The following is a 16,676-nucleotide window of genomic DNA, read 5'->3' on the forward strand; positions in this document are numbered from 1 at the left end:
CCACACCAGGTGGGGTGGTGCTAAGCGGTTGGCTCCACCCACCGAGGAGTTCACAGGCCTGGAGGCGGGAAAAGTGACAGAACAGTTCAGTGTTGAGCAGTGAAGTGAGAGGAGCAAACACTTGGGTGTCTGGGTTTGTGGCCCAGGCACTGACAGCAAGGTTGGCAGACGGTGGTGGCCATCTGCAGGAGTGGTGGAGCAACGCGGAACTGTAGGACCGGGGACGGGCGACGGCCCGCCGGTACCGACCGGTGAGCGAAGTTAAGCCAGCACACACAGGCAGGGCCATTGGACCCCGACCAGGCTTGGAGCCGCCGACAATAGTCAGATCCGAATGTGACTGGAACCCCAGGGGTTTCACAACAGCAAAAAGTCCCGATTGAAGGCAACCACCCACACCGTGAGGGTATACAGCTACTGCCTAAGGCTAGAGACCGAGACCCAAGGGCCAGCGCCTGCGGGCAAATGGGCTCCTCCGGTACCCATACACCGGGGAGCGGACTACCGTTGGGAATCCATAGTAGTCAGAAGAAGAACATCAAGGTGCAGGGAAAGACAGCCACCATCACCTGTCTGGGGAGAGACACTGCAGCCAGCTGCTGGACCCGTCCATCCAGCCATTTGGTTTACCGAGGACTTTGTACCTTTCTTGCTGAGTGAGTACACCCGTGCCATCCAGCTCCGCGCCGCGCTGTCCCTGCAACCCTGCACCTCACCGACCCTGCCTCCCCGTCACCTCATCGGGCCCCGGGACCACCGACCCCTACCCACGGAGGGAGAAAACAACATCCCAGCTGCTCCCTACCGTCGGTCCCGAGATCCCCGTCACCAGCAGCGGTGGTGCCTATCTTCACCACGACCCGTGGGTAGCGTCACGGACTAAATCCCCCAAACTAACCACCCCTTTCACTCACGGGCGAGGAGCGCCGCTCGAGTCTCCGGATCCGACCCACCGCTCGAGCCACCGAGCAGCCATCGCAGCAGCGCCGGACCCGAGCGTTAGCGAGAGCGCAGCAGCGACGGCGTCCTCCCCGCTCGTGACAACTTGGCGTCACGAACAGGATTGAACCCATCTACTTACCAGTAGAAGTGCACCTTGTGATCTCCGCCGGCGGCGTCCGGCCGAAAATTTTGAAGCGCCGCCATCTTGGCGCGAGGATCTCCCGCTCGAGCGTCTTCTCCGAGCAGGGAAGGTGCAAAAGCAAAGCCCCGCCCCCAACAAACGGAAGTGCTGAAGAGTACCAAGGGGGCGCGAGAGGGTGTCTGCCTGATGTAGCCGAGGCTATAAAAGCAGGGACCCCAGGACTCTGCAAGCAATTGGTTCCTGGAACACGGCCACGCATGATGTCCCGTCCGTCCGGCACCGCGGAAGTCCCCAAGCCCACGCCAGGAACAGCGGCGTGGGTGGAAGCCCGGACCACACAGATGTGCTGCCGCCTTCAAGCCCAGGTCCGGATCTTGATGGAGCGCTGGGTGGCGGAGATGGAGGAAGTGGCGGCTGTGCGGAGATGCGAGGTGGAGACAGAGTTGGAGGAGCGGGTAAGCGACCCACGCCCCTATGTCCGAGAAGAACCGGCCGCTGCGGCTGAGGGGCCCGGCCTGCGCCCGCTCACCCTCCTGCTTCCCCCGCCATCCGTATCGGCTGCTGTTGCCCCTCCGCTCGGTCCGCTACCCCCAACACCGGTAGCAGAAGCCAACCCGTCCGCCCTAGAGGACCGGCCTGGGGGCGTTGTTCGGGAATGGCCTGTGTCCCTTCCGCTACCGTGGAAGGCCCCGCGGGAAGTAGCCGTCCGCGACAAGGAGCCATCGGCCCCGGAAGTGGCCGCACCTGAAGCCGTCCCGGCTCCAGCAGTCCGCCCGATCGTGGAAGAACCGGCCGCTGCTGGCCCGAAGGCTCAACCAGTGAAGTCAGCTAACCCTGAGTCCCCCGCCACAGCTGAGGCTGCGCCGGGCCGCAACTGCAAAGCCACAGTCCAGGCCATGTCACCGCAGGACCCCCAAGAAAGAGATCCGGTAGTGGCTGGTGTGGGTTCGGTCCAGCGGGGCCCGACCCGGGCGCAGGGGTCTGCCAACGCCCCATACTGGGACAGGGAACCGAACCCGTTGGGCTGGGAGATTGCCGACAGAGAGCAGCAGAGGGCCGAAGTGATGGCGAGGGTGATCCGGGAGAAAGATGCACTCCGTCATGCCACCTTTCGGGTGCGGGGCCCGGTGTACGAGGGTCAAGTCCGGCAGTTCGACCAACGGAGGGGGTTTGGTTTCATCTTTGAGCCGGGCCTGGAGGCCGAAGTATTCGTGGCCCGCCGTGATGTCAATTCACACCTCCCCACGGGCCATCCAGGTCGTGATCTACTGCCGGGCGACCTAGTGACTTATACCCGCCACTGCGGGGAGAGGGGCTGGTTCGCCCTGGATGTAAAGCAGAGGAAGAGCCGCAGTGAGCAGATGCGGCCCCAGCCCCCTCCTCCACCAAGCCGTCCGGATGTGGAGCAGGAAGAGGTCCTGGAGGAGTATGACCTTAAGTAGTGGCAGCGGTTCGCCGTTGCAAGCAGATGTCCCCCATTGGGACCCTCAGCAGTTTGATTGAATGACTTTTAATGAACCGTGAACCTTTACCTGATTGTCTACATGATTATTCCGGCCGTTGCCGGCAAGTTGTCCCCGGAGGGACCCTGTGTGTTTATACCACCTGCATGAGAGACTACGCATGGACATGGCCGAGAACTGGCAGGCCACCCACGAACTTGTGGGCTTGTAAATAAGTTGAGGGGTGATATTCCGTCGGAGCCGCCTCCGGAGAGGCAGATTGGAGGAAGGGCCCACAGCAGAGCAGGCTGGGGCCCGGCCACCACCAGGACCGGTGGCCATCCTCCGGGGGTCAGGAGTCCCCCAAGGACGTGGGGTCCCCTGAAGTGACAGCCGGGTGCGAGTAACCGTACCCGTTCCCGCTCGGGCAGCCTGAACCTGGACTGGGCTCAAGGGGTGCTGCCCACTTCTTAGGGGCAGCATCAGGGCTAGGTTGCTTGGGTGGGAGAGCGGAAGACATCCATCATTATTAAAAATGTTTTGTTTATATGTGCAACGTTCAAGTGTCCTAACAAAAATACTTATGTTTCAAAATGTTTTACATGTTAATTTATATTTTTACAGCTTTGAAAAATAAAACCGGTGATGGACGGGCAGCCCGCGGACGGTCTGCATTTCACCAAGGGGGAATGTGGCGCCCTGGCCTAGCCAGGTCATCACAGATAACATACAAACACCCCCACCCCCATTAGACAGGGACACCAGCCAAACACAAAACCCTTGTTGCCTCCCTCCAGGGTCTGATGTCCACACCAGGTGGGGTGGAGCTAATGGTTGGCTCCACCCACCGAGGAGTACACAGGCCTGGAGGCGGGAAAAGTGACAGAACAGTTCAGTGTTGAGCAGTGAAGTGAGAGGAGCAAACACTTGGGTGTCTGGGTTTGTGGCCCAGGCACTGACAGCAAGGTTGGCAGACGGTGGCGGCCGTCTGCAGGAGTGGTGGAGCAACGCTCAACCGTAGGACTGGGGACGGGCGACGGCCCGCCAGTACCGACCGGTGAGCGAAGTTAAGCCAGCACACACAGGCAGGGCCATTGGACCCCGACCAGGCTTGGAGCCGCCGACAATAGTCAGATCCGAATGTGACTGGAACCCCAGGGGTTTCACAACAACAAAAAGTCCCGATTGAAGGCAACCGCCCACACCGTGAGGGTATACAGCTACCGCCTAAAGCTAGAGACCGAAGGGCCAGCGCCTGCGGGCAAACGGGCTCCTCCGGTACCCATACACCGGGGAGCGGACTACCGTTGGGAATCCATAGTAGTCAGAAGAAGAACATCAAGGTGCAGGGAAAGACAGCCGCCATCACCTGTCCGGGGAGAGACACTGCAGCCGGCTGCGGGACCCGTCCATGCAGCTGTTTGGTTTACCGAGGACTTTGTACCTTTCTTGCTGAGTGAGTACACCCGTGCCATCCGGCACCGCGCCGCGCTGTCCCTGCAACCCTGCACCTCACCGACCCTGCCTCCCCGTCACCTCATCGGGCCCCAGGACCACCGACCCCTACCTATGGAGGGGGAAAACAACATCCCAGCTGCTCCCTACCATCGCTCCCGGGATCCCCGTCACCAGCAGTGGTGGTGCCTATCTTCACCACGACCCGTGGGTGGCGTCACCAGGGCCGTATTTGCCACTAGGCACCCGTGGTCCCGTGCCTAGGGCGTCACGTTGCGGGGGGCGGCACTTTCTGGCAGCAATAAAAATATATCATTTTTTTTTTTACATCCCCGCCCCCCCCTCCATTACACTCGGCTGTGTTCCGGGGGGGGGGGGAGGAGAGGCGCACTTCTGCTGTCTATTTAAATACATGGCGGGCGCCAGGCATAGTGAGCTGACTAACCCCGGAAGTTCCATGGCCTGCACTTCCGGGGTCAGAGGCGCGCGGGCGCGACAATCAGCTCACTGCCCCGTCCTGCAGCGTCCAATGCTGCAGATGACACACGCCGCGGAGGAGGACGCGTCTGCAGCTGGAGCAAGCCAGAAGAGGAGCCTGCCAGAGCAGGGCGGCGGGCACCGGAGCAGGTAAGGCAGAGCCTAGAATGTATGGGCACCTTACAGGTTAGTTGATGATCGTTGCGAATTGCGATGCCTCTTTTTGTCCACTATAATCATGCAAGGGGAGGCTGGGGGGAGAGAGGCTGAGGCTGGGGGAGGCTGGGAAGAGAGGGAGGCTGGGAAGAGAGAGAGGCTGGGGGGAGGCTGGGAAGAGAGAGACGCTAGGGGGAGGCTGGGAAGAGAGAGAGGCTAGGGGGAGGCTGGGAAGAGAGAGAGGCTGGGGGGAGGCTGGGAAGAGAGAGAGAGGCTGAGGCTGGGAAGAGAGAGAGACTGAGACTGGGGGGAGGCTGGGAAGAGAGAGAGACTGAGACTGGGGGGAGGCTGGGAAGAGAGAGGCTGAGGCTGGGGGGAGGCTGGGAAGAGAGAGGCTGAGGCTGGGGGGAGGCTGGGAAGAGAGAGAGGCTGAGGCTGGGGGGAGGCTGGGAAGAGAGAGAGGCTGGGAAGAGAAAGAGGCTGAGGCTGGGGGGAGTCTGGGAAGAGAGAGAGGCTGAGGCTGGGAAGAGAGAGAGGCTTAGGCTGGGAAGAGAGAGAGGCTGAGGCTGGGAAGAGAGGCTGAGGCTGGGGGGAGAGAGGCGGAGGCTGGGGGGAGAGAGAGGCTAAGGCTGGGGGGGAGGCTGGGGGGAGAGAGAGGCTGGGGGGAGAGAGAGGCTGAGGCTGGGGGGAGAGAGAGGCTGAAGCTGGGGGGAGGCTGGGAGAAGAGAGGCTGATTCTGGGGGAGGCTGGGAGGGGGAGGCTGATGCTGAGGGAGGCTGATGCTGAGGGAGGCTGATGCTGAGGGAGGCTGGGAGGGGGAGGGGGAGGCTTGGAGGAGGGAAACTGATGCTGAGGGGGACTTGGAGGAGGGAGGCTGAGGGAGGAGGGAGGCTGATGGTGGGGGAGGCTGGGAGGAGGGAGGCTGATGCTGGGGGAGGCTAGGAGGAGGGAGGCTGATGCTGGGGGAGGTTGGGAGGAGGGAGGCTGATGCTGGGGGACGTTGGGAGGAGGGAGGCTGATGCTGGGGGACGTTGGGAGGAGGGAGGCTGATGCTGGGGGAGGTTGGGAGGAGGGAGGCTGATGCTGGGGGAGGTTGGGAGGAGGGAGGCTGATGCTGGGGGAGGTTGGGAGGAGGGAGGCTGATGCTGTGGGAGGCTGGGAGGAGGGAGGCTGAGGCTGGGGGAGGCTAATGCTGGGGGAGGCTGGGAGGAGAGAGTCTGATGCTGGGGGAAGCTGGGAGGGGGAAGGTGAGGCTTGGAGGAGGGAGGCTGATGCTGAGGGAGGCTGGGAGGAGGGAGGCTGATGCTGGGGGAAGCTGGGAGGGTGAGGCTTGGAGGAGGGAAGCTGATGCTGAGGGAAGCTTGGAGGAGGGAGGCTGATGCTGAGGGAGGAGGGAGGCTGATGCTGGGGGAGGCTGGGAGGAGGGAGGCTGATGCTGGAGGAGGCTAGGAGGAGGGAGGCTGATGCTGGGAGGAGGGAGGCTGATGCTGGGGGAGGTTGGGAGGAGGGAGGCTGATGCTGGGGGAGGTTGGGAGGAGGGAGGCTGATGCTGAGGGAGGTTGGGAGGAGGGAGGCTGATGCTGGGGGAGGCTGGGAGGAGGGAGGCTGAGGCTGGGGGAGGCTGGGAGGAGGGAGGCTGAGGCTGAGGGAGGTTGGGAGGAGGGAGGCTGATGCTGGGGGAGGCTGGGAGGAGGGAGGCTGAGGATGGGGGAGGCTGGGAGGAGAGAGGCTGATGCTGGGGGAAGCTGGGAGAGGGAAGGTGAGGCTTGGAGGAGGGAGGCTGATGCTGAGGGAGGCTGGGAGGAGGGAGGCTGATGCTGGGGGAAGCTGGGAGGGTGAGGCTTGGAGGAGGGAAGCTGATGCTGAGGGAGGCTTGGAGGAGGGAGGCTGATGCTGAGGGAGGAGGGAGGCTGATGCTGGGGGAGGCTGGGAGGAGGGAGGCTGATGCTGGAGGAGGCTAGGAGGAGGGAGGCTGATGCTGGGAGGAGGGAGGCTGATGCTGGGGGAGGTTGGGAGGAGGGAGGCTGATGCTGAGGGAGGTTGAGAGGAGGGAGGCTGATGCTGAGGGAGGCTGGGAGGAGGGAGGCTGATGCTGGGGGAAGCTGGGAGGGTGAGGCTTGGAGGAGGGAAGCTGATGCTGAGGGAGGCTTGGAGGAGGGAGGCTGATGCTGAGGGAGGAGGGAGGCTGATGCTGGGGGAGGCTGGGAGGAGGGAGGCTGATGCTGGGGGAGGCTAGGAGGAGGGAGGCTGATGCTGGGAGGAGGGAGGCTGATGCTGGGGGAGGTTGGGAGGAGGGAGGCTGATGCTGAGGGAGGTTGGGAGGAGGGAGGCTGATGCTGAGGGAGGCTGGGAGGAGGGAGGCTGAGGCTGAGGGAGGTTGGGAGGAGGGAGGCTCATGCTGGGGGAGGCTGGGAGGAGGGAGGCTGAGGATGGGGGAGGCTGGGAGGAGAGAGGCTGATGCTGGGGGAAGCTGGGAGAGGGAAGGTGAGGCTTGGAGGAGGGAGGCTGATGCTGAGGGAGGCTGGGAGGAGGGAGGCTGATGCTGGGGGAAGCTGGGAGGGTGAGGCTTGGAGGAGGGAAGCTGATGCTGAGGGAGGCTTGGAGGAGAGAGGCTGATGCTGAGGGAGGAGGGAGGCTGATGCTGGGGGAGGCTGGGAGGAGGGAGGCTGATGCTGGGGGAGGCTGGGAGGAGGGAGGCTGATGCTGGGGGAGGCTTGGAGGAGGGGGGCTGGGAGGAGGGAGGCTGATGCTGGGGGAGGCTGGGAGGAGGGAGGCTGATGCTGGGGGAGGCTGGGAGGAGGGAGGCTGATGCTGGGGGAAGCTGAGAGCAGGGAGGCTGATGCTGGGGGAGGCTGGGAGGAGAGAGGCTGATGCTGGAGGAGGCTCATGCTGGGGGAGGCTGATGCTGGAGGAGGCTCATGCTGGGGGAGGCTGGGAGGAGAGAGGCTGATGCTGGGGTAAGCTGGGAGCAGGGAGGCTGATGCTGAGGGAGGCTGGGGGGAGAGAGGCTGATGCTGGGGGAGGCTGGGGGGAGAGAGGCTGATGCTGGGGGAGAGGCTGCTGCTGGAGGCGGGAGGAGAGAAGCTGATGCTGGAGGAGGCTCATGCTGGGGGAGGCTGGGAGGAGAGAGGCTGATGCTGGGGTACGCTGGGAGCAGGGAGGCTGATGCTGAGGGAGGCTGGGAGGAGAGAGGCTGATGCTGGGGGGAGAGAGGCTGATGCTGGGGGAGAGGCTGCTGCTGGAGGCGGGGGGAGAGCGGCTGCTGCTGGGGGAATGGGAGAGAGGGGCCAATGCTAGAGACAGAGGACAAGGGTTGAGGGATAGAGCAATGACAATATCGATGGGGGGGAGTGTAAGGACTCAGAATAAGAGGGGGGCAGCATTGGGAGCTCATTATGGAGAAGGGGCAGCATGTGTGGGCTCAGTATGGAGTGGAACAATGTAGGGGGAGTCAATATCAAGAGTGGGGTAGTGTGTGTGTGTGTGTGTGTGTGTGTGTGTGTGTGTGTGTCAGCATAAGCGCTAGTGTGGTGGTCTTAGTATGATGAGTGGGGCAGCATGGAGGTGTCATTATGGAAAAGAGGAAGGCAGCATTAGGAGCTCATGGAGAGGGGCAGCATGCACAGGACACTGTGAGGAGGGGGCAGAATGCATGGGACACTGTGAGGAGGGGGCAGCATGCATGGGACATTGTGAGGAGGGGGCAGCATGCATGGGACATTGTGAGGAGGGGGCAGCATGCATGGGACACTGAGGAGGGGGCAGCATGCATGGGACACTGTGAGGAGGGGGCAGCATGCATGGGACACTGTGAGGAGGGGGCAGCATGCATGGGACACTGTGAGGAGGGGGCAGCATGCATGGGACACTGTGAGGAGGGGGCAGCATGCATGGGACACTGTGAGGAGGGGGTAGCATGCATGGGACACTGTGAGGAGGGGGTAGCATGCATGGGACACTGTGAGGAGGGGGCAGCATGCATGGGACACTGTGAGGAGGGGGCAGCATGCATGGGACACTGAGGAGGGGGCAGCATGCATGGGACACTGTGAGGAGGGAACAGCATGCATGGGACACTGTGAGGAGGGGGCAGCATGCATGGGACACTGAGGAGGGGGCAGCATGCATGGGACACTGTGAGGAGGGGGCAGCATGCATGGGACACTGTGAGGAGGGGGCAGCATGCATGGGACACTGTGAGGAGGGGGCAGCATGCATGGGACACTGTGAGGAGGGGGCAGCATGCATGGGACATTGTGAGGAGGGGGCAGCATGCATGGGACCCTGTGAGGATTGGGCAGCATGCATGGAACATTGTGAGGAGGGGGCAGCAAGCATGGGACATTGTGAGGAGGGGGCAGCATGCATGGGACACTGTGAGGAGGGGGCAGCATGCATGGGACATTGTGAGGAGGGGGCAGCATGCATGGGACACTGTGAGGAGGGGGCAACATGCATGGGACATTGTGAGGAGGGGGCAACATGATATGAGGACAATGTGCAGATCATATTTCATAATCGAGGAAGGTGTGGTGGGTATAATTTATAAGGGAGGGCAGTGTTTTAGTTTATTAGGGGCAGTGTCACAGTCACAGTATATAAGTGGGGACAGTGTGGTGGAAATATTTTATACCCATGCTATGTTTTGATGTGCTTGTGGTTATCCCCATTGGGGGGGGGTTAGTGCCCTTCGTTTCTCATTGATACTTTTTAAAGTGTTTTACAGAGTAGATCTGCCTTAAACAGATGTCGTGTGCGAAAACTCAGTTTTACGTTGTCAATAAGGGGCGCGACCACTTAAAGTGCCTAGGGCAGCATGAAGGCAAAATACAGCCCTGGGCGTCACGGACTAAATCCCCCAAACCAACCACCCCTTTCACGCACGGGCGAGGAGCGCCGCTCGAGTCTCCGGATCCGGCCCACCGCTTGAGCCACCGAGCAGCCATCGCAGCGGCGCCAGACCCGAGCGTTAGCGAGAGCGCAGCAGCGACGGCGTCCTCCCCGCCCGCGACATATAGACACCTTCATAGATGCATTCACAGAAGGGCATACCTCACAACTTTTAAAGAGAGGGAGAGGGACATTTATTGCGGCATACACATAATTTTGGCCTTACTGAAGCCTCTTAGTGTTTTCACCCACTACGATACACACTTCAAGCCCTCCACGGTGCCCTTCATTACAGTATAATGCAACCACAGCCCCACAATGCATAATGATATCCTTACAGTGCCCCTCACAGTATGATGTCCCCACACAGTATGATTCCTCCCCCACACCACCCACACTCAGTATGATGGCCAAAAAGTCCCCCACACACAGTATCATCATACACATCTCCACATGATATGTTGACCCAAATGTTATGATGTGACAACAGCTTCCCTCACAGTATGATCACCACAGAGCCCATTTCACAATATGATGCCCCCACAATGTCCCTCACATAGTATGATGTCCCTACAGTACCCGATCACACATTATGACACCTCTACATTCCCCCTTTAATTAACTCAACACAATATGATTCTCCCAGTCAACCTCCTCACAATATGATGGCCTTCACATTGCTATGGCCCCACAACCCGCACATATTATGCTTCCCAAATAGCCTCGCACACACAGTACGATGGACCTCACAGCCCTACCACACAGTATGATCCCCACAGCATGACGTTCCACACATAGTATGATTCCCCCTCAACCTCTCACCTGTAGTATGATAGCCCTCACATGATATACTGGTCCATCAGCCCCCTCAGTATGACACCCACACAGTTCCCACCATGCAGGAAGATGCCCCTGCAGTTCTCCCACAAAGTATGATGACCCCCATAGTTACCACAAACAGCATGGTGCCCCCACAGCTCCCTCTCAGAGTAAAAGTACCCCAATAAACCCCCCACGCAGTATGATGGTCTCCATAGCTCACCACAAACAGTACATTGCCTCCCCCCCAGTTCCTCTACCGATAATTTGACTACCACAGCTTCTCACATATATCATGGCCCCCACAGTCTGCCATACACTATGTCTCAACAGCCACCACCTCCCCATAGAAAGATGCCCCTTACACAGTATGGTGCCCCAGACTGAATAATGCTTTCACAGCTGCCCATTCAAAGTATGATGGCCCCCAAATAGCATGATGGTTTTCATACAGTAAGATGTCCCCCACAACCCCGACACAGTATGATGCCTCTTCAGATGTCAACACCCAATAGAATACCCCCATAGTCTTTCCACACAGAATGATGACCATCCCACAGACACTCTAAACAGCATGGTATGATGACCTCACACACAGTATGATGTTTACCACAGCACCACACATAATATCATACTGTATTGCCCCCACAGTTTCCTCTTAGTGTATTATTAGCCCATAGAACAGGACACAATATGATAGACCCCATAACACCACATACACACACACACACACAGTATGATGTCCCAGTATGACTGCCACAGATCCCCACTAAGTATAATAACCAAGACAGGCCACCCACACACAGTATGAGGCACTCACAGTCCCTCACACACAGAATGATTGCCACCACAGCCTTCCGCCCCCCACACACTCACAATAGAATGTTCTCTGTGACCCACCCCCCCACACAGTATTAGGTCCGCAACAGTTCTTTCACAAAGAATAATGCCCCCAATAGTATGATTGACTCTAGAACCCCCCACATATTAGATGCCAACACACATTTTGCTGCCCCAATTAATACTGACTGACAAACAATTAAATATCTTCCTCCATGTTCCCACTGGTTCCCACTCTGCTGGTCTGTACATTGTGTGGACTGAGCATCAATGCAGGCGGTACAATCTAGTGATGTAATTGTGCCTGCTGTGTGGAGACTCAGATGCATAGGCTGAATGTTGAAACAGTGAACCAACGTGTCCCCTCTAGGACCTCTAGTTGGAAGAACATACAATTTTACAAAAAAAAAAAAAAAAAAGGATAAAGCTTTTAAAATATCTATTATTGACTGCTTTAAAGGAAAACTGGTTATAGGCTGACATTTCAACTATTCAGTAGCCTTATTGAGGCCTATAGTCTGATTATCTTATTACTATCTTTTTAGTTAGCTATTAGAAGGTTTCAACCACTGAGGACTCTCAATTTGTTATATTTTTCTATGTATTGGCCAACTCGGTACAAAGCTTTATAGTTCCTGTATCCTCAAGTACCGCGCCTCGTTTCAGTGGAGCAAATATGTGGTCTTTCAGCCACTCCTAATACTTTTCTTTACTCAGTGTTTCACTCACACTGGTGTATAACTTGGTTGCTATCCGTAGGTTTATTGGATAGTGTGGCACCTCTGAGGCTTCAGTCGCCACAGGGTACTCACTTAAGGTGCAGTATTCATCTCGGGTAAGGAGGGGGTTAATCACCTGTGTTTCCAGATTTCACCTTACATACAGATTATGGAACCTTCTAACTGTGTATTGGACTAGGGTAGGCTGCGGGGTGGCCATCACAAGGCATGAGACTTTCCCGGTCACAAGCACAACCACCTGGTGGGTGGGTAGTACCACTTGGGGTAGAAGTAGGAGCAACCTGGACACAATCTTTAGTCAAGTCGGTACTTCAGTTCTGGCAACATGACACCACCTTCTTCCTTCTTTTTCTTCATGGAGCCTAAGGCTTGGCGCAAGAAGCTCAGTCCCGTTTCCTTACTTCTGAAGGGGCATCCCTTTGGAAAGGACACTTTCAAATACCGGTGGCTACCTCTAACTTATCCGGGATTAGCTGAAGCCCATTGTGGCGCCCCTGACCTGGTCAGGCACCACTGAGTACTGCACCCATGCTGGGGACAGTACAAAACAGGTAATCCAGAAGGCTGACCGAGGTGTGACTACACAGGCGCATAGTGATCAGGTCTCACACATTTACCTTTGAGAGGACCCCTGGGGATCCCAGGAGGGGGCGAAGCCTCCATCTCCACTCGAGGGGTGTGGTAGAGAGCCTGGTTGCTAGGTGACGTAGGCAAGAACAGGAGAGGAGGGGCAGTGAGCCAGTTTAGTGTGCAGCTCAGGGAGAGCAGACGTGAGGAGCAGACCCTGGAGCTGTTGCAGTCTAACAGCGTCCGCGCAGTGACTACCGACGGGGGAGAACGGTCACCTGGTAGTGCTGCCCGAAATCCACCCACGACTACAGAGAGAGCAACGGAGTGGAGAGTAAGGAGACTGTCAGGGAGATACCAGGCCCAAACGGGTAGCAGGTCCCAGTGCAGGGATAGATCTACCTTTCCCTTGCCAAACCTGCATGAGGGGGCACTTTACACCCCCAAGACAACACCACAGAGTCCGCAGCCACGTAGCCACAGTGAGGGCCCATAGCTCACAGGAGGCAAGCAGCCGGAGTGACCTGGTCCAGGCTACAAGCAAACGGGCCAAAAGGAAGGGGAGAGAGGCACCAGCAACTTCCCTGGGCGACCCCAGCAGGGCTTCAAGCAGGGGTTACCCCAAAACACAACGGGCTAAGGAAGGCGAGTTGGTAGCCACCCTCATCAGTCAGCCTGAAGGATACCTGGTTCCAGCTTGGTTCATCCCAGCTACGCCTGGGTTACTCACCCTGCCATCATCAGTGAGTAAAACCCCTGAAAGACATTCTGCTTGTGTTGAGTTATTCTGCGCCTTGTGGTTCCACACACCTACACGGGTCCTGGAGCTTGCCTCACTCTCAGGAGGCTATTACAACTGACTGCACCCACCATCAGCCCCAGGCACCCCTAACCTGCAGTGGCGGTCTCCACTGACCGCAATTCTGAGAGTGGCGTCACGACAATCAAAGTAGAGGATTTCCTACCTGTGACAAGATCCAGCCGCGTGGAGTCCCTGAAGGTAATGCGCCGCCGCACCGACACCGAACCTCGGGGCCCCACACATCTGGCGTCACGAACAGGATAAGGACTAGACCTGTTCAGACAGGTGACCATGTGCCTGGGCGGTCCGCTTGGAAAATTGGAAGCGCCGCCATATTGCCACCATGAAAAGCGCGCTGAAAAACAACAGCAGCCCGCGCTGGGAGAAGTTACCGCCCACGAAGAGGTGTGGCTACCCAGAGATCCCCTGAAGGGTCCTGGCCTCGCAAGTGATGAGAGCGGAGGCGTTCAGAGACGTCGGGAAAGAAAGGGAGCCAGAAGCCTGCTACTAGAAGAAGGAGACGCAGAGGAAATGGCGTCTGAACGCAGAGACCCAGAGCCAGGCTCCGCTGCCTGGTGGTATCGGGAACTTGCCCAGTTTTGCGACCAACTGGAGGCCAGGGTCGTATGGCAGATCAGCGAGGGACGCACGGAGCTTCTGGAGATGGCTGCAGCGGTTCAGGCCTATGAGAGGGGAACCGCACGACGAGTGCCAGACCGAGCGGCGACGACTCAGACCCCGATGATGTTACCGATGGGTGAGTCCTGTGTTGCCCCTGTCAGCGCGAGTGCCCCGACCCCTGCTGCCATGCCCGCGGTCCCTGGAGAGATGCCCGGTGCGGCGACGCTGAATCAGGCCGCAGCCACGCCAGGTGCGGCCCGCCAAGCCCAGGCCGCCGCAACGATGCCCAGCCCGACCCGCAAAGATCCGGCTGCCACCGCGACCCTCCTCCACGCCGCAGGTGTGACGCTGACCCAGGCCGCCGCCATGCTAGGCCCGGCCTGCCAAGACCCCACCGCAGCAGCGACGCTCGTCCGCGCCGCAAGTGAGGTGCTGAATCAGGCCGCAGCCACGCCAGGTGCGGCCCGCCAAGCCCAGATCGCTGCAGCGACGCCCAGCCCGGCCCGCCAAGAACCGGCCGCAACAGCGACGCTGATCCAGGCTGCTGCGGCGATGCGCTGCCCGACCCGCCAAGAACCGGCTACAGCTGCGACGCCAATCCAGGCCGCAGAAGCGCCCAGCCCGGCCCGCACAGATCCCATCGCAGCTGCGACGCCAATCCAGGCCGCCGCAGCGATGCCCTGCTCGGCCCGCCAAGACCAGGCCGCTGCCACGCCAGGCTCGTCCCGCCAAGACAAGAGTGTACCATTATTTACCCCGGCCTGCAAGGCCAGAGCAGACACCGCTCCCCAGCCCAAGGAAGTCCCTGCTAGGAAGTCCCTGCTGGGGGAGGACCCCGAATACTGGAAGCTGAAGGCTGATCTAGAGGCCCACTTCCCAAAGGAGATGGTGGACCGGTATCTGCTCCCTCCGCATACTCACAGGAAGACTCCTGCAACATTGATGCCAAAGGGTCCCCCGCCCTGGCCTGCTGATGAAAATCCATCCCTAGCGCTGCCACAAGAGGAGTGCCCAGAAGAACTAAGGGGGAGGGGAGGCCAGGAAGCTGAGAAGCTGACCCCAGAGCCATCAACAGTGGATGCAGCACCAGTCCAAGAGCCAGAGATGCTGCCGTACTCCCGCTGGGATGAAGAGGGACCGACATCCTCCGCTGAGGAAGATTTGTCCAGATACCTCACCTGGGAGCCTGCAAGCGGTGAGATAGCAGCCAGACAGGACCCAGCCCGCAGGACACGGCGCCGCAGCAGGACAAGGGATCCACCTGCACAGCAGTCTCCCGAGGAGAAGGACGAGGTCACGGCCAGAGACTTAGAGGAAAAGCGGTCCTTGAGAAGAGCCAAATCGCAGGTCAGAGGCCCACTTTGTCGAGGAGTTGTAGAAGACTTCAATCTAAGGTCTGGATATGGCTTTATAGTAGCACCTGGTGTAAAAGAGGGCATCTTTGTGAATAGAAGGGATGTAAGAGCACATTTACCTAGAGGACACCCAGGAAGAAACCTACAGATAGGAGACTCGGTAGAATTCACAATGCACCAAGGAGAACGCGGATGGTACGCACTAGATGTCACACCATGTACCAGAAATCCCTACAGTAAACCTGCTGTCTCAACACTACAAGATGAAGATACAGAAAAAGAAACAGACACGGAAGAAGAGGAAAGAAAAGACAAAGAACCCATTGATGAGACCACTACAGATGATGATAGAGATGGAGAAAGCAACAGGTGCCGCAGCCCTACAGGCCCAAGCCCTGGTAAGGAGGAAGAAGGAGCAAAGTTCATGTAAAGTAAAGTAAAGTACAGAAGTTACAAGTTTTGACAAGTTTTGCAACGTTTACATGTTCAAGAAATGTGCCCACATGAACTAATGTGAGAAACCTCTTTTTGCACTTTGAAAAATGAACCTTAAGGCTATGAACTGGCTATAGCCACAAACTCTCGCAGTGTTTATAGTTACCCCAGAGGTACAACCACTACCAGGGAGCACGCCTGTTTATGGGGCCTGGCTCTCCACCACAAAGAGGGTACCTGGTCAGCACCAACTGTGGAGGCCGCCTCTGCATCCTGCCAGAAGAGGCTGAAGGCGCGGCTCCACCAGGCCAGGTATACCCTGAAACCACCAGACCATGAAAGCCGCCTCTACATCCTGCCAGAAGTGGCTGAAGGCGCGGCCAACGGGAGAGGCAGATGGGAAGAAAGGTCTGGGGAAGCTGATGGCCCAGACCTGGTTACCAAAAGAAACCGGTGACCTGCCGCCTGAGAGGGTTTAGGGTGGGTTAACGGACTTGTGGGTGGAGGGTGGTGATGTATGGTACCTGATGGTTTTAAAACGTTTTACCATGTTTTACGCATTTTAAAATGTTGTCTTGCAGCCCGAGGACGTGCTGGTGGTAACTAAGGGGGAATGTGGCGCCCCTGACCTGGTCAGGCACCACTGAGTACTGCACCCATGCTGGGGACAGTACAAAACAGGTAATCCAGAAGGCTGACCGAGGTGTGACTACACAGGCGCATAGTGATCAGGTCTCACACATTTACCTTTGAGAGGACCCCTGGGGATCCCAGGAGGGGGCGAAGCCTCCATCTCCACTCGAGGGGTGTGGTAGAGAGCCTGGTTGCTAGGTGACGTAGGCAAGAACAGGAGAGGAGGGGCAGTGAGCCAGTTTAGTGTGCAGCTCAGGGAGAGCAGACGTGAGGAGCAGACCCTGGAGCTGTTGCAGTCTAACAGCGTCCGCGCAGTGACTACCGACGGGGGAGAACGGTCACCTGGTAGTGCTGCCCGAA

The 16,676-nt window shown here is 58.4% G+C and overlaps 1 protein-coding gene across 2 annotated transcripts in view; it reads right to left on the bottom strand.

Moving 5' to 3' along the window:
- Positions 1-16,676, bottom strand: part of SYTL1 (synaptotagmin like 1) — a 492,061-nt gene that overhangs the window by 193,026 nt on the left and 282,359 nt on the right. The gene's annotated exons all lie outside the window — the stretch shown is intronic.

The sequence above is a fragment of the Anomaloglossus baeobatrachus genome, chromosome 2 (assembly GCF_048569485.1).
Source record: "Anomaloglossus baeobatrachus isolate aAnoBae1 chromosome 2, aAnoBae1.hap1, whole genome shotgun sequence".
Classification (NCBI taxonomy): domain Eukaryota; kingdom Metazoa; phylum Chordata; class Amphibia; order Anura; family Aromobatidae; genus Anomaloglossus; species Anomaloglossus baeobatrachus.